The sequence below is a fragment of the Parasteatoda tepidariorum genome, chromosome 10, assembly GCF_982258835.1.
Source record: "Parasteatoda tepidariorum strain Cologne lab strain chromosome 10, Ptep-v5.0, whole genome shotgun sequence".
Taxonomy (NCBI): domain Eukaryota; kingdom Metazoa; phylum Arthropoda; class Arachnida; order Araneae; family Theridiidae; genus Parasteatoda; species Parasteatoda tepidariorum.
The window spans coordinates 10,376,550-10,396,017 of NC_141764.1; the positions used below are offsets into that span (position 1 = coordinate 10,376,550).

General features: G+C 32.6%; 1 long non-coding RNA gene across 1 annotated transcript; it reads right to left on the reverse strand.

The window, feature by feature from the left end:
- Positions 1–3,963: 3,963 nt before the first annotated feature.
- On the reverse strand, positions 3,964–18,529 carry LOC147802145 (uncharacterized). The gene is made up of 3 exons (XR_015429743.1): positions 18,229–18,529; positions 14,377–14,467; positions 3,964–4,831 (listed from the first exon to the last, which is right to left on the reverse strand). It is a non-coding gene; the product is annotated as an uncharacterized LOC147802145 (long non-coding RNA).
- Between the last annotated feature and the right edge of the window lie 939 nt (positions 18,530–19,468).

Below are 19,468 nucleotides of genomic sequence, written 5' to 3' on the forward strand. Positions count from 1 at the left end.
AAATAGAAAATCTCATAACCGACCATAACTTATGTTTACTCAATCAAGGTGAAGACACATATTTTCATGCACCCACACAAACGTTCCATTGCATTGACCTAGCTTTATGTTCGCCTGCACTTTTGCCTTTTTCACAACTTTCGATCGATGATGATCTTCATAACAGTGATCACTTTCCTATAATTATTTCATATATAGCTACTGTTAATAATACTCCCAGACCCTCTGTTTTCATATATCACCGGGCTGATTGGAATCTTTTCAATCAGCTTGCTGATATCACTGAAGATATGGTAACTGATAACAATATAAATGACGCAGTTGAGAATGTAACTTCAGTCATAATACATGCTGCTGAAATTAGCGTACCAAGGACATCTACCTTTCCTCACCGTCTCCGTAAGCCTTGGTGGAATGCTGAATGCTCTAAAGCTCACAAAGAGAAGCAGATATTATGGAATACCTTCCGTCGCTATCCAACAAACGATAACTTTGTGGCTTTTAAACGAGCTAGAGCTTTTGCTCGCCGGACAAGACGCCATTCCCAAAGGGACTCTTGGAAGCGTTACGTTTCATCCATCACATCTACGACATCTCCCAAACAAGTCTGGTCGAGAGTCAAGAGGGCCAATGGTATCTACCGTGAATTTCATCCTCCGGTATTTGATATAAACGGTACCACGTACTCTGACCCTGTAGATGTGAGTAACATCTTGGGTGAAACTTTCGCTGCTATCTCCAACTTTGACAGCTACAGTCAAACCTTTCAAGCTCACAAACTAGTTGCTGAAAGCCGCAAAATAAATTTTGAAACGAGGCAACATTTTCAATATAACCGAGCATTTACAGTCCTAGAATTACAACGAGCACTCGCTAAATCCCCCAATACAAGCCCTGGCCGCGATGGTATTGCATATTGCATGCTTCGCAACTTGAATACCGCGTCCTTGCACAACATTCTAGTACTTTTCAACAGAATATGGTTGGAGCAGATCTATCCAAATAGCTGGCGTGAGGCGATAGTTATACCCATCTTGAAACCGGGTAAAGATCCGACAGAACCAACGAATTATCGTCCAATCGCGCTAACGAGTTGTTTTTGCAAAATTCTTGAGCGTATGATAAACTCTCGTCTTGTTTATTACCTCGAAAAGAAACATCTAATTCCCAACTTTCAAAGCGGTTTTCGCAAGGGTAGATCGACTATGGATAACATTGTAGCTTTAGAATCTCGTATACGTAATGCTTTCGTCCGACGTAGCCATTTTATCTCTATCTTCTTCGATATTGAGAAGGCGTACGATCGGACATGGCGCTACGGAATTCTGAAGGCTTTGTTTGACATGGGTCTCCGTGGTCATCTCCCTGCATTTATCAAAAACTTCCTGAGTCAGAGGTATTTTCGAGTCAAATTGGCTAGTACTTTCTCTGATGTCTTCATTCAATCCGAAGGTGTTCCACAGGGTAGCGTCCTAAGTGTCACACTTTTCATCGTTCATGCCTCTCTCATCTTACACATACTACCACCAACAGTTTTTGGTTCCCTTTATGTTGACGATCTTAACGTCTCGTGCTCAGGATCTGACATGAGAGTAATAGAACGTCAACTACAACTGGCAGTGAATAAAATTATGGAATGGTGTGACCAGAACGGTCATACCCTTTCACCATCCAAAAGTTCATGCATGCATTTCTGTCGGCTACGCAGACTACATAATAATCCTACCATTTACATTAATAATACTGCTATACCCATTGTAGAGGAAACAAAATTTTTGGGAGTGATTTTCGACAGGAAGTTGACATTTGGCCCTCATATTAAACAGTTGCGAAAACGCTGTGAGAAGACTATGAACATGTTACGCGTCATTTCAAATACGCATTGGGGTGCAGATCGTATCGCATTACTACGCATATATCAGGCACTTATTCTAGCGCGTATTGATTATGCTTGTGCAGTATATGGCACTGCCTCAACTTCACACCTTAAAAGGTTGGATACAGTGCATCATACTGCCTTGCGTATATGTAGCGGCGCATTTCGTACTTCTCCAGTGGAAAGCCTGTATGCTGTGTGTCACCAATTGCCTCTAGATTTGAGACGAATGCAGCTCGGTTTAACATATTATTATCACGTAATCTCATCCTCATCACACCCTCTTAAACGGGAAACACTCCCAGTAAGTTTAGAACGAATTTATGATGCTCGACCCTCACATGTTCGCCCTCTTAATGCTCGTATGCGCTCGCTCAACCAATCATTCAATATCTGTGAATCTACTACACAATGTGTCGATCACTCGCTTATTCCACCTTGGAACGTTTCACAGTATCATTTTCATTCTGCATTCGAAGTATATAGTAAGTCTCAAGTAGCGTCTATCATTTTTCAGCAACTATACAAAGCTCATCGTCATAAATATTGTCAACATGTTCCGGTTTTCACAGATGGCTCAAAATCTCCTGGCTATGTAGGCTGTGGTATTGTAATTTCTGACGACACCTACAGTTATAAAATACCAACTATATGTTCCATATTCACCGCTGAAGCCGTTGCAATTCTGTTGGCATTAAGGCTTATTTCAACCAGTTTGAATCGGAAATACTGCGTTTATTCGGATAGCATGAGCGTATTGCGCCAACTCAAACATTTTGACAATGAAACTCATCCCATTTTGTGTTTTATACAGCATTTACTATTTAAACTTCAGAAGAATGGTTTCGATATTTTGTTTTGCTGGGTTCCAAGTCACGTTGGAATCCCAGGCAATGATTTAGCCGATACAGCAGCGCGATCTGCCACTACTGCCCTAAACTTATCTGTACCATTCTCAGATGTAAAAGTACATATTAAAAAGTATATAAAATCTTTATGGCAGCAGCAGTGGGATAACCAAGTGAGTAATAAGTTGCACGCTCATAAGTCAAATTTGGAACCCTTCCCTGTGTTGCGACTACGTAGTGCAGATGTTAAACTTACCCGTCTGCGAATCGGACACACCAGACTGACCCATCTACATCTGTTGTTTGGTGAACCACCTCCTCAATGCAACACTTGTGATGTTTTACTTTCGATTCACCATATTTTAATCATTTGCCCGTGTTTTAACAGACATCGTCTTACCTTTTTTGGTAGTTCTATTTTATCTATGGGAGATTTGTTGGGTGACTCTCATCATCCTAACATTTTTGCATTTTTACGTGCTATTGGCATCTTAAACTGTATATAAGTTTTATTTTATTCATGATTTATTCACTTTTTACCATTTTACTTGTCTCACAAAATTTTACTGTGTTTTAACTTTGACATGATCTCAGCATTTTTACGCGTCGTTGGTATTTTTAACTGCATAATAAAATTTTAACACGTCTACTGTTTTATACACTTTTGTAAATATCTTATCCCCTTCGTCCACTTTGCTTACTACGTATTATACTGTACTCATGCTTTATATCTGATTTTATTCATACTTTTTATCTGATTTTATTTAAATAATTAATCTTGTCTTATTCACCTGCTAGTACTGTTTTATCAGTTATAAATGTATTACAATTAAATTTGAATGCACTTAGACTTTAAACTATTTTACCGTACTGTTTGGCGCAGCATGTCCTCGTTTGGACCTTGTGCCACTAAACCCTACATTCAATCAATCAATCAATTTTCCAAAACGAAAATTCACAGTTTTTCCAAATCGAAAAATCACTTTTACCCAGTCCAATGAAACACTTTTCCAGGCGTTCAGATCACAAAATGCTCCATCATCGTGGAACCTCTTGGTAAGTTCTCGCCTATAACAGCCATTCGGAATTCAATCTCTTCACAAATGATTCACCATTTTTTTCGCCACCTCACCAATCTGCAGGGCAAACTCATAAGTAGGTGATGCAAGTCCGTATCTGTTCTTGCTTAACTAGACAAAAGAGCCGTGATGGTTCAGGGGATAAAGCGTTCGTCTTTCACTGAGGTTAACCGGGCTCGAACCCCGGTGATTGCCGGTCGATACGAATTCCGCATCTGGCTTGCACCGACCACAGTGCTGACGTGAAATATACTCCGTGGTAGATGGATCATGGGTTAGAGTCCCCTTGCTGTCATGCTAACCATGGCGTGGTCTTTCTCTCCGTGTAACGCAAATGCGGTTTAGTTCCACCAAAAAGTCCTCCACGAAGGCAAATTTCTCCCAAAACATGAGCCAGGAGTTCCCTTGTTTCTAGATTGGGTTCCACGTAGCTGAACATTAGTAGTCTTAAACCCGAAAATAGGGTAGCCTGTTCAACGACGGTCATAAAATATAAAATAAGAACAGGCAAAGTGAAAGCTGTAGTTTAACCAGTCCGATTATGTTGTCTGGGGGATCAGCTAGCAAAGATGCAAGAGTTTTTTCTTGACTCTTGGAGGGAACATTAAAAGGTCATTGCATATGTTATTCTTAACAGATTTTCGGGCAGATGGAGCGAAAATTTTCACTGAATACAGAGCAGAGTCACCATTCTTTCGCAAAACTTCAACTTCATGGGATGAAACTAACAGATGGGCCGTTAGAATCTTTCTCATAATGGATATTTCAGCCTCCGACAAACGAATTTCCTCATCATCATTCTATAGGATTTGCATCAACTTTAACATCGTTTTTGTTGGTGTCAGTAGGAGAAAGGTATATCGAAACTAGGTCTCTTAAATGCATGCTTTTTGTGTCTGTAGACCTTTCTGGAGCTGTTGATCGAGATAGTGGAGAGCTACCAGCTTCTTATGGCGTTAAAACAAGCTTAGAAGAAAGTCTAGAATAATCTAAAAGCTGGCGCAAGTCTGTCACTTAGGCTGTCATATCTAAAATTGAAAAAAAAAAATTTTATAAGAAAAATAAAGTCGTTGCAAAAACTAGTTAAATAAAATAGTTATTAAATTCAAAGAACAACAATATTTACTATATATATTTAACATAAAAAGCTTCAACCAATCTTTTTTTGTTTTTCTTTTCTGTAAATCTCTTTCTTAGTTTTCTAATGAAAACAAAACTCTCTTTCTCAGACTTTAAAACTCACATGCTGTCTTTTAATCTATTTTTAGTTCAAGTGTGCATTAATTAACCTTGACATTTTTCCCTTTGGTAACTCGTGAGAAAGCTAAATTTCCCTAGACCAATTAGTACAATGATTTCCTTTATTCCCTATAATGAAGCATTTTACTGATTTACTTCGGAAGATTTTCCCTAATTTTTATTGAGGAGCACGACGATTATGTGACTTGAATGCTCGCTCTTTAGGTATGTGTCTCAAATGATATTCAGGTATAGCCTGGTGCCTGAAACCTGCTTAATTCCACCTCTCGGCTATTTGATATTCATAATCAATAACTGATTAGACAAAAATACAGTCTGTAATTAAATTTTGAATACAAATCTCAGTCATTTCTTTTACCCAAATAATCACGGTGATATAAACAAAATGTAAGAAATATTTCTTGTAAAAGTTTTTTTTTCTTTCACACCATTAGCTTATTCTTAAATAGCAGTACACAAGAAAAGGAGAGATCTTTTTCAACTGCAAATTGTTATCAAAGGACGCAATTTAACTTGCTGAAAAGCAATTCAAAGAAAGCATTCAAGTTTGAGTGAAAACAAAGCAAGAATATCGCTCAAATAAAAGCTATCACTCAAGTTGAGTTTAAAAAAATTTTACTCCTTTTTGAGTAGGGGAAATCACTCTTTCATTTTAAGAGAGCACATGGTGTCAAAATTTCTAAAATTTTAACATAATACTATTACAACTCACAAAAATAGATTCCGTTTAAATTATTTGTAGCTTAGAAATTTCTTTAAAAATATTTAAGCGATGTAAAATCTCTTATAATTTACTTAATAAAAATATCTTAAAATTGAAATATATTTTTCACTAAATGTTGAGACTTATTTTGCACTACAATGATTTGGTTCTAAAATTAATAATTTTAAGCCCTAAAAACTATCCTAGGTAAATTAAAGAATTTAACATGCATTTATTTTGCTTACTAACATATTCATTTTATGTTTAATTTTATAATTGTTAAAATTATATGGAAAATTTTTATTATGTAAAGCAATGAAAAGCATCCTATGGGTTTTAGTTATTTCGATTCATCTGTAGGGGAGAGTGGGGTCAATTGTAACATATTTTACTTAACTATTTTTAACTAACAAAAAATCCAATATATTATTAGTATTAATTGACAGACGAGTAAAGTAGACTATCCTCTACTAGAAAAAAAAATAAATACCTAATTTTAAATGTTATTATATTAGTTCTTAACAATTTTTGACAGTCGAGCACTTGTTACAATTGTCCCCACTTACGGGGTCAATTGTAACAGTTCATAAATTCAACTAAAACATAGTTAATTATACATAGTATCATAGTTGTGATATATTTCTTTATTGATCAAAATAGTAGTGATATTTTAGGAGTAAAAGTAATAATGAGCAGAGACCTAAAGGGTTAAGCTTTTAACTTTAAGGGGTTAAAAATTTTAATTTATGCTGTGAAAGGTGACAAATAAAATAATGCACATGCAACATAATATAAATGATATAGGAAACCATTGGTGGTTCTTAAAGACTTAAGTAATGGTTTGTAAACATAAGATTATATATTTTCAGCTGTTACAATCGTCCCTTTACTTATTGTTACAATTGTCCCCAAGACGCCACTTCAGCTTCATTTGTTAAAAACAATGCTAGTTAATTAGAAAAACTAATCTTTTTTTTATTGAAATGTTAATTAAGGTGTCCACTTACATATTGGGTTACTAATTTTTATTTGTTTAAGCAAAATTACTTTGTTACAATATAATATTCTAATACCAAAAAAAGTACTTGCGTGGCGTGAAAATATCTTTTGTGATCTAACTCTCTCAAAAGTACATAAAAATGGTTACCTGCAGGGGTGTACATGTAGATTTATTAAATACACCTTGTGCCCCACCAAGGAACCAAATCTAGAACCCGGCACTCGAAATTTTTGCTCTGTTACAATCGTACCCTGTTACAATTGACCCCACTCTCCCCTACTTTATTTTAATAAAGGAGTATTTTTTTAAATTTGTTTTGAATTTTTTAATTTTAAATGAAATCTAGTAGTTAAAAATATTTTGCGCAAACATAATTCTAAGATAATTGTTAAAAATAATTCAGTGCTGTTCGCATTAATTTTATATAAAAATTACTACGATTAATGTCAGCATGCCTGTCTAAATACTTGGGCAAAGGTCAATCTGCCTTTCATTGGTCAATCTACTGTGCAAGGGACACTTCGCGCAAACCGCTACTATAAACTAATTATGGTAAGAACTCAAAATGAATAACAATTTAAAACTAGTATTCTATTAATTTCTTATTTTAATATTCAAGAATTTCTTCCAAGAACTTTAAAATTCTCCGTCTTCTATAATAGGTATGAAATAAATAATTTATCCTTTAATTTAAATAAGCAACTTTTGGGGTCAGTTTATTAATCGGAGAATACAAAAGTCAAAGTTTTTGATGGCGTTCGATTGACGGACCCACATAATCTTGACGGTAACCATCAATAACTCCATCATGAACCATTATAATTTTTGGTAACCTACATAGGTAACCATCAAACATGTAAAATGATTGCCGCTTTCATACGCTACGGACAGACAGTACGCAGAGATGGATTGTGTTTGATTGAATTTGAAAACCATGCTTTTACGTAATAAGTTGCGAAAATCGACATGGTAAAGAAAAAAAAATCGAATTTTCGAAGAGGGAAAATTAAGAACTTTTTAAAAACACCCAATGAAAAAGGTAGCCATAAGGGATTTTAAATTACTAAAGTAAAGAAAAAGCACATTTAAGCACTTTTTAAAAATGCTACGCACCATGTTAATATATTTGATAACCGTTATTGAACAGCCGACCCAATTTTTGGGTCTACGACTACTAATGTTGAACTCCGAATCATTATAATTTTGAACCAATCCAGAAGACAAGGAAACTCCTGGATCAGTACCCCCAGAGCTATGATTTGTTATGGGAACATTGAGGATATTGTGACTCGACAGATTTAATGTGCATCAGTCACCATTTACCACATGGGAAGTCATCTTCTGGCGGAATCTACGACCTCTTAAACATTGGCTCAATGACTTTCCAACCAGGCTATCATGTAATATATTGCCGTTGATAGAACTACTTTGTGCAAAATAAATCCGAATAATGAAAAAATTTTCACTTTTTTACTGTCTTTTAAGAAGAAGCTAGAGAAGGAATGGGTTAATACGCCCGACGAAATTAGAGATAAATGGATTAACATAAAAAGTTGAGATTCTGTTAACTGATCTTATGAAAATAATTTAAACATTTATTTTCAGAATGTAATACTAAGAGGTTACAGTTCTAATCATAAACACCTACATAAATTAATAAATTACGGTGCTTAAGACTGTTTCATTTATTTTAAATAAATGCTGATAATGAAATAATTGTGTTTTTTATCATTTATCGTTTCGGGAGGAAAAATAAAGTTTCCTAAGATTGTAACTGTTTTATGAACTAAAACTAATTAGACATTCTAATTAGATATATTTGGATTAGCTGAAACAGCGCAAACTCGTTTAAAAATTAATATATAAATTAATTCTTTATCGGGATTTAATTGATATTTTAATGGGGATTTTGGTGCTGTTCCCGCAATGGTTAGTTTTCTATATTTCTTTATATTTTAATATGCATTAAAGAGTTTTTTTCATTTTACGCTTAATTTTTATTTATCTGAATAGAAAGATGACGGATTTTTTCATATCACATGATCCGTCATGTGGGTTAACAGTGGGTCCTGCAGATAGACTTGATCAAGGGTCTACTGTGGTTAATTAGCTATACCTGATCAATTGTTTTGTTTTATTAAACACTTTAAAAAATATTACAAAATCAAATTTTTCTTGCATATTCATTTCAATTTTTGATTGCTTTTTCTTATTTAGTTCATCCATTATGGGACTTCGATGCACAGTCAGTTTTTGGTTTAACCACTGCAGAAGGTTCCAGTGTGTTAGCAGACCACCTAAAGCAGTGCTGTTTTTGCAACTTACATATCTATAGAAAAAAATTTTTTGCTTGATTTGTTTCTAACTTTCTAAATTGTTGAATTAAGACAAATTTGGTTTTAGCTTCTTTTAGCGCTTTTTCATTTTGACTTATTATTATTTTAAATGATATTTTCTTAATTCGCCTTTTTCTTATCTTGCTTAAATCTTTAGTTCTTTGGTTGGATGTTAACTCGATTCTATCGGGAGTTAAGTTTTGATGACGTTGTCGGTTGTTGACGAACCTCACAACTTCATTACTGATGACTCTTCGTTTTAGTTTTCATCATTTCTTGTGTGTGTGTGGATGTGTTTTGTTCGTGAAGCTAAGGTTTAAAGCGTATAAAAAATGTTTGAAATATTCACCAATCAGCGATGAATGAAGTTTTTAACTATGTTCATCACGTTATAGAAATAGGTAATAGGGTGCGCAGCCAGATTTTTCAACAAAAAATAAGCACCTTTTAATTACTTTTTTATCACTCAAATAATATTTTTAATCACTTTAGGAAAAAAAATCATAATTAGGATCCGTGCAGTAATAAAAATAATATTTTTTCTATCGCTTAAATTTCCTCATTTATGAACATAAAATCAATAAAATTCAAAAATATTTTCAAAAACTCTACATAATCGTGATAAAATAACTAGTTTCTGATAAATATTGCAGAGAAAATTGTGAAAATCATGCATTTTTTTTGTAATTTAGAGCGACAGCCGACACAGAAAAGAAAAAATCTCTTTTTAAAAGATAGAAAATTATACACTTTTTACAAATCCCGGATAAAAATAGCACTTTTAAGGGCTTTTAAAAGACGTAAGTCAGAAATAAGCACCTTTAAGGACTTATAAAATCGTTACGCACCCTAGGTAAGTAATACGCATTCATAAACAGGAATCACGAAGAAAAATTGTATAATAAAAGTTTATTTCTTTTTATTTATTAATATTATTCAGTGTTGTCTAGTGTGTCATTCAGAATACTTCTGAGTGCCGCTTGTGGTGAGTATTTTTTACCCATTCGTTGACCCATTAAAAAATTTCCAGTTCCCCCACTTCTAAACGCTAAACAGTTTTCTAGCAAAAACAAGTACAGCTTATTTATGACCTTGAATCCAAGAAATTAAGTTTTGCGTTTAAAAATAAGTCTATTGCATTAGATAATTAGCGCATATTTTCCCACCAAAATGTTTTTTTCCCTATCCCACCTATAAAAAGGCATATTGAAAAAACAATCTCAAACTGATTTTTGAACTAGAAAACAAATAATTTTAATTTCGCATTCAAACATTCGCCCATAGTAGCAATACTTTATGCTAGAAAAAAGTTTCGTTTGCTAAATCACGAAAAAATTATAGCTCAGACAAATTTTAGTTAGTTTTCGACAAAAAAAAATTAAAAAGTTGAATTTTGCTTCCAAATTTAAGCTCGTTTTTCGTCCGCAACCTCCTGTCCGTGGATCAAATAGTACTCCCCATATGGAACATAAAATTGCTTCCACTTTTTTATTGTGTATTTCTCTCGGGTAAGTGTGACTTTCTGTGGACTTAAGGTTGACTGGGCGGTGAGATCAAACTAATCTGTATTAAACTCAAAACTAAGATCAGTCATCTATGCCACACCCATACCGCAAATGTAACTGCATTTGTTTTGAAGGATGTTTAAAAGCAATTAAATTAAAATTATTAAATCAAAACCATCTAAAATATAACACACAACGTTCGCTCCCTCCTTCAGTGGGCCGTGGTAAAATTTTCAAACGTGGACCTAACCTTGGTGATAACACTGAAACAAAAGGTTGGGAAGCACTGTTTTATACTAGTAAATTGGTATGAATAATTGTAGTGGTAGCTACGCTACAATACCCTCCAACCAGAATTTTATTTGTCATACAATTCGATAAATGGATATCACTATATGGTTTATTGCAGTTTTAATGAGAGGCCAGAAGAACTGTATTAAGATCACAAGATTTTGAGCGCTGATTGTAAGAGCTGTAATAAGATTTCTGTTGTGTGCGTGATTGCTCCTCTCTTGCTATTAGTAGTGTGTACCGATCCCCGTTGCGTGTGATCGAGACTGAGCAGCAACAGAGTGAGGAGGATAATGTCGCAATCACAAATAAAAAGTTAGCTGTTCATTGTCTTCTATCCATCACTCTAGATGTATTCAAATCGAAGTGAGCGTTGCTGACAAGATAGGCATGTTAAGTTCACGTCCGGAGGTCTTCAATGCGATGAGGGGTTTTTTTTCTTCCAATGCCCACTTGGAGAATGACTTACCTCATACAGGCATCTGAAGGGCAGATTTGTGGGCCACTATTTCAGGGGCACCACATTAGGTGGGCCAACGTTGCCCACAGTAAGGACAGATAGTACAGAGAAGGAAAGGCATTGCCCGGGATTCGTACCCAGAACCTTTCTGGTGCAAGGACCTAACCCCTACGCAGGTCGGTTGGCCTATGCGAGGAGTACGTTAACGTAACCATTATCTATCAAAATGAACCTCAAGATAGAATAGAGTTAATATGTTTATATACTAATGAATGGGAGTTGAATAATTGTAGTGGTAGTTACGCTACAAAGTTCTTTAACATTAATATTTGTACACGGAGAGTATTTGGTAAAATATTTCTTAAAAATTTGTGTTTGAAAAGTGTGTTTATGTCTAATGTAAAAATTGTGTTTTATGACAAACACATTTTTTTCGCCCATTGTAAATGATTTCGATACTTATTATATTTTAATTACCAGAGTTCAACTCAGAATTCTGTAATAAGATAAAAATTTGTCCTTTTCAAATTTAAAAAACAAATTATTTTTGAGTTTGTAACTCATATTATTTCCTTTAATTTTTGACAGTGTTAACTTTATCAATTTTTTTTTATTGTGAATTTTATTTCAAATGATTTTAGTGTCTAAAACGAAGAGGCTCATTCAAAGACGAATTTCGATGGAAAAATTCAAACCAGAAGATTTTTGACAAAAATTAGTTAAAATCTGTTTTGACTATTACTTTTTATTTGGTAGGCTAACGAAAATTTTCGGTGGGTTTAAAATTTCCTGCATTTTTGCTTAAATTTTAAGGTAAAACTCGTGGTTTGTAAAATAAAATTTGCTGTATAAGTCATTGACGGGATAGCTAGAGAAAAAATTAGGGCCTCACATTTCTTTTATAAACATAGATTTCATTGTAAAATTCGAAATTCCGATTAAAAAACTTATTAGATTTATTAAAAATTAGCAAAAGGTAGTTTTGGTCCACACTCTTTTCGGTAGGGTGTCTATCGCAATAACTATCTGTAGAGGCAAAATTCAAATGTTTAGTTTTTGGTTTTTAAAATTGTTATTTTTGAACTGTAACTATTTTCTACAATTATCTAACGTTAGGAAAAAAATCAAAACTTGTGGTTTCTAAGTCAATAAAAAACTGCAACAATTTTCTTTTTCGTAGACGAGAAATTAGGGTAGGTTATTTCTTGTTAACGCTTCGAGTAGGATAACGTTCGTTCAAATCTTTATCAAATATTAGCTGTCGTTGCATACTTCTTTTGGTGGGTTTCTCTGGAGTATCAAAATTTCTTTCCGCAAGAAAGTAACATTTTGTGGTCACATTCAATATTGTGGTTTTTAAGTCAAAGAATAATTAAAACTTTTTTTTGACCATTTTTTAAACGCTTGTTTTGTAAATCATAAAATAAGCAAAACCAATTTTCGTCTCAGCTATGTTACCGTGCATGACCTAAATCAATAGAATTTCTATTTTACCGGTGAATGTCCGAAATATTTGTTATATCTTATTTGATATTGATTTATTCGTTGATATTATTATATTTATTCGATATTTTAATATCTGCTGAGGTTAGATTGGGAGAAACATCAGTATTCGGAGTGCCGGTAAAATGCATACCGAGCAGTGGCACTTAACTAGACCTAGTATACATTTTGGACATTGTGAATGTCAACATTCACCGGTGGAAGTCAACCAATTTCTGTCATTCATAGTAACAACTACACTTGAGCAAGTGATCTAACGAATGCATAAGAGCGAACATTTTGATTTATTGAAAGATTCTGGTGGCTTATTACTAAGAGCTAATGTTTAAAGGCAAAATTCGAATTTAAGGTTGCAAGAACAGCAATTATTCATAGCTTGTTTTTGCCATGCCATACTCTTTAACAATATTTTTAATTTGCATTAGAATGTACTAATAATTCTCTACACTATGCTAGCGTTTGGAGGTAAAGTTCAAACTGATGTTGCTGTTGTTTTTTTAAACAGAAATATGCTAAAACTTGTTTAGAGGAAAATTTCAAACTTGCGGTTTCCAAGACAAAGATTCGTATTAACTTGCCTGAGCCATATTTTTTTGACGGTTAGGTTAAACGAAAAGCTTAAGAGTGATAAAAATGAACTTGTTTCTAGGTCAAATTATATTTAAAGTTTATCAATTCAAAACATTTTCCTTTGACAAATTTAAAGCGAATAACTTAAAAGGATTATTTTGTCACACAAAGAACTTATGTTTGAAGGCTAAACTGATATTGTGGTTACTTTTGTCAATAAAGCTCTAAAACTTGTATATTAATATAACTTATAATATGCATTGTATTATTATCATTATTTTTGTGGTGAGATTAACGAAAGTATTTATTGAAGTACTGATTTTCTAAATAAGGATAACATAAAGATATTAAATTCAAATTTTCAGTTATTTGTCCAGAAATTTTTTTAGCAGTAGGGTAAATGAAAATTTCTGGGGGGCTAACAATTTATTACAACATTTACTGTAATTTAAAACTTATTTTATAAACTATCAAGAAAATATTTGTATGTTTGCTATGAAAATTGTTATGTTTCCTAGCAATCAGTAGACACTTTTCATGAATTTAACGAGAGCTAATATTGATTCGAATATTTTTAGAAAATATTTACAGATCATATCACTCGAGAAACGTCATAAAATCAACGCGATTTTCTCAGTACTTTTTTTAATAACTGCTGGAGTAATTTCTCTTTAATGAAAATTAAAAGAAAGATTATGTTTATCAAAATTTAAGTTTAATGGAGTAGAAGTTAAAGACAAAGTGTTTGTCTGTTGAAATTGGCAGTTTAGAGAAGAAAATGTTTTAGCGATGTTGACAACTTGCTCCAAAAGTTTTTAAAGAAGCATAAAAAATACCTCTACTGGAATTACAATAAAAAGTAAAAGGTAAAAGTTGAAACATTTTGTTTTGGGGTTATAACGCGTGGAAATCTTAATTTATAGAAAGAGAAAATAAAATTCTTACCAGAACCATGTTGCAACAATACATACTGCTCAATTAACGTCATAACTCTGTCCTATCTTGCAAACGAAAGCCACATCTTGTCCTGCATATACTGCAAAGAAAAAAAAATAAACATGAGCAATGTTTTAATAAGCATTTTAAATCATAAAATTATCACAACTCACAACATTTTTTCTCTACAAAATAAATGTGTGCATGATGCTAAAGATCATCGGAACAGACAAACAAGTGAGTAACGTAAGAGAAACGACTAAAGATTTTAATATGTTTTAATTAGACTTGCTAGATTATTTTTAAAACACGATCTGTAATTAAAAACAAGTTATGTAAAAAAATTTAAGTCAATTATCTCCCTATATCAAATCTCCCTATATATAGATTTGAACAATATATATATAGGGAGAAATAATAGTAGGAATTGAATAAAGTAAAAATAATCAAACATAAGTATTGCTTAATGGTTCTTCTTTCTCTTACAAAGCATGCTTGCGATTTCTTATTAACGATAGGCATGTAAAGGCAAGCTTCCGCATAGGTTTGTATGGAATTTCCTTTCTAATGAAATTTCCAGTTATCGATATGTGTAACATGTTCTCTTGTTTTTTAGACTAAAAATTTGGTAAAACATGATATTTTATTCGCTAAATAGCTAAAATGTATATTTTTTCTAAAAGTTGACTGGGAAAAAAAGTTTTTCTGGATCGCAGTTTTCAACGATGAGCTAACGTATCGTAGAATAATTTCAAATACTTATTAAAATCAAAATTCTTATAAAAGTTAATCAATTTATCAGAAGTTGGATACAGGATAATTAGGCCATAACTTTTTTGGCGTATGAGATAAGGAATTTTGGCTAATGATTCAATACAAACAGTTAATGTTTGGAACAAAATTAAAACACGTGGTTGTGTGGTAAAAAATGCGTTTTTTTAGTTGTTTTTTTTTCGAACCATATCTTAAGAAAATTTTTGTTGTCTTAACATAAGTAGGTTAAATAATAACACCGGCACGCAGCCCTGTAATTTCGGATTCTATCAGTTAACAGCTACAGCCAAAAAATTTATTTCGAAGGGAAAAATTATAGGGAAGTTGAATTCAAGCTTCATTCCTTATAGCTCAAAAATCGTTTAAAGCTTGTTTTAAACAGAAATTTTTGTCACATGAGCTAAGGATTTCCTACATTTTGCCTATTTTTGTAGGACACAATTCAGCTAACGCGTGTTTTGAATGTAACGCTCTCTTTTGTGCGTTGCACTTTTCTAGTGCGCATGCGTCAGTTCTGTTGAAATGCGCATGAGCCCATGAAAAATATAAAACTTACGTAAGTGAAAATAAGAGATTTTGCAAAAATCCATTAGTTAAAAACGCTAACGTAGTGGAATATCATTTAAACTTTGACCACAAATTCAAAAGAAATATTTACAATGGATGTATAGTTTGTATAAGGTAAGAACTCCCCCGCCATAAAGTCTGAGGCATTCTGCGGCTAATGGAAACAAGAATAGCTCATTTCAGGGAGGGTAGCTCCTCCTCCCTTTAGCGATAACACATTAGACCGGAAAAAAAAGATTCGCTTTCTCTCGCCGATTTGAGCCATAACCTGTCCTTAACAATGTCCACACACCCCTACTTGACATAGTTATACCTCGTTACCATAGTCACCGCCACAAGTTCAGACGAGTGGCTAGGGGAGTTCTTACTTTAGACAAACTATACACTATTTCTTTAAAGCTGTAGCATACGACTCAAGATGCTTTGCTCAACGTAAAACTTTGGATCTGTGAGCAGAAAAATTTGGTAAATTATAGATTTTGATGAATTCGGCGATGAATAATGCCGCTTATTATTAATGTTTAAAAAATATTATAATTCTATTGCTTATTGAATTTATTTTAATTAAATTACATACTTAAAATAAATATAATTTTGAAATAGCGAAAATATATCTAGATCCTTGTGGAATTAATGCAATTTGACAACCATAATGTTTTACCATAAACAAAAACCAATAAAATTATATTTTTATTGAATGAACCAACGGTTGTGAGAATACAGGATTCATTTCTAAATTTCATCAATGTATTTCTTCATATTCGCATTCTAGGTTCACGCTTTTAGTTCGAAAACAGGCTTAAACAGATAACATTTAACAGCTGTAAACAGCGTGCTTGCAGCTTTGTCAAGCCAACGAAACTTAAATCATGCCAACATACAGATAGGTATCATATAAAATATCTACGAGCATGCGCAATTGCTTCAATCTTATTTACAGGTGCGAACGAAAGCTAACTTAAAAGTGCGAAATCTCCCTATAAGGGGACCTCATAATTTTGAAGAAACTATAATAAAAGTGCTTATTTTTCTATTAAGAAAGTTGCATAAACTAGTGTATGTATAGTGCGCAAAAAATAAACTTTCCACCCAAACAACTAATCGGATCTTCACATTCTTGGATTATCTTAATGATTCGATGGAGTGATATCAAATAGGCTGACTAATGCTGACGATATTTTAAACTGCGAAATCCGAAACAAAAATGTACTTTCTCTTAATAATCATACCTTTTTTACGAATTTAGATTCCTCACCCTTAAAATAAAAACAGTAACCTCATTATGGCCGCAATTGCTTGGTCAGAAATGCGGTTGATGGTACGAGACTCTTAATGCTAATCTCACAATTTTCTTCAATGAAAGTCGATCTTTTTAATAAAATACGGATTTAGATTTATGACACTCAATCAGGGCAATAGGGTCCCCATAGTTTGATCAGGACAGCAATCCGAAGTTTGGACCCCTAAATATTAATTTCAGCATATTTCCTCATATTTCGGGAACTTTTTAAGTGAAATGAGAAATTTCACACAATTATAAAATTTGGTTACCTAAAGATAGCTTCATGCGAAAATTAACTTTGAGTAAACATTTATTATTTTTTATTATCCTAGTTGAAAGAATTTTGAATTATAAGGCATACAACTTTTTACACCATGTAATTTAATTTTACATGGCAAATTTTCCATGTTACAGTGAAATCGGTCAATTACAAAATTGCAGTGATTTCAATTTACGAAATCAAATTAGCGAATCAAATTACAGTTATTCGATACAAAATTACAGTAAAATCGGTCGAATAGAACCTGAGAAATCAAATTTTTATATACGATTTTTTTTAAATAAGATTTCTCAGGAATTATTTGACCCATTTCACACAAATTTTCTATTTTGCGATGCAAAATTGTTTTTTTTTAAAAAAATAAGGACTTGTATATCCTACAGTTCAAAAATTTCAGACTATTTTTAAATAGAACAATAAAAAATAACAAATCTTTAAAAATAATATTTTTGCACAGAATTATCGTTGGATAAACGAAGTTTATAATTGTGGGTAAAAATTTTTCATTTTGCTTAAAAAAATCTGGCGTTATGTTGAAATACGCAAAAAGTAAAACTAATATGAAGAGGTCAAAACTTTGAATAGTTTTCCTGGCCAAACTATGGGGAGCAAATTTCCCAAATTGCGCCTTCCTCCTATATCTTGAGTGCCAGAATTCTGAATCCGTCGAGAAAACCATACATTTTTTCAGAGAAAGTACGTTTTTGTGTCTAATTTCGTAACTTAAAATATCGTCTACGCTAATTAATTTGCCCCTCGTTTTCCCAATGGTTTCCCTAATGGTTCGTTTTTTTTTCGCACTGCAAAATATATAATTCATTTTTTTGGATTAATTTTTAACTTTGAAATCTATATAGTTGCATCAAAAAAACTAGCGTGAAATTTGCGATCTTATTTAAAATTAAAAGCAAGATTTGTAATACTTGACATAATAGATTAAAAATTAAATTGTACTTACAGCTGAAGATTCAATTATCAAAAAATCAGCCTTCTTTTTAGCTTCATCATTTCGTAGCAGGTAATTTAAAAGAAAATGGATTCATCTCATTCCGGCAGATTCCAAACATCAAACATCTCACTTTGTCAGGTTATTCCCGATTTGTCAGACTATTTGAGCAGAAATTAACCTACAAAGCTTAGTAACATTGGATTATAATAAACTAGAGACAGGATTAATATCAAACAATTTAAAGTTCCAAAAAAAACATAGAAAAATTAAAATTGGAAAAAGTAAACGTTAACGACATTAAAAGCAATTGAAACACAGTAAGAATAACGACTGAAAATAATCACTTAAGTTACACAAAGAGGAGAAAAAAACTAAAACATACATGGGGTGAAAAACTAATTTACATCGGATAAGAACCTGAAAAAAGCAGAACTTTAAAAGAAAAATTCCAGAAAAATCTATCAGATACATTAGGAAAAAAAATTTTGAAGAGAAAATAAAAAATTAAAATACATATAAAAATCTGCAAACATAAAAAAAAGCTGAAAAGAATTTGAAACTATAAAAAAATTGGAACAAAACAGAAAACGAGGAAGAATTAAGGAGAAACGAAGTACAAAAAAATAAAAAGGTTGAAAAAATTATTTTAAAAAAGCTAAACCTGTGAAAAATTCAAATCAAACGTAAGCAAGGAAGGGTAATGCGAAACACGTTGTTGGGTCTATGAAAACAAAAGGATTTGATCAGATGCACACACACACAAATTTTACCAATCAAAATCAACTAGAGTACACAATGGAAAAAATACATGAAACATTGGAAAAAATGTGATACACCATTTGGAGAAACAAAACACTCATTCAAGAAGCTAAAAAAACTCAGAAGGAAGAAAAACATTGAGAAAAAAAACAATAAAAACATGGGCAAAAAAACAAATACACATTGAAAAAACAAGAACTTTCATCTGAAATGAAAAGACATATTGGAATTGAATAAGTAATAGTAAATTAATAGCCAGTGAAACTCGACTAATCAAAAAACGAAAATATGAAAAATGAAAACAATTAAATACAAATTTTTTAAATAAACTTCCTAAAAAAACTGAAAAGCGGAAAATATGGAACATCGAAAACAAAGTGATTCACGTATATAAACAGAGATGGAAGCTAAAAAAAATAAAATATGGCGATAAAACATTGGTGAGTTTGATCAGTTTTCTTTCAATGAAAGTATAACCCATCGAAAAACA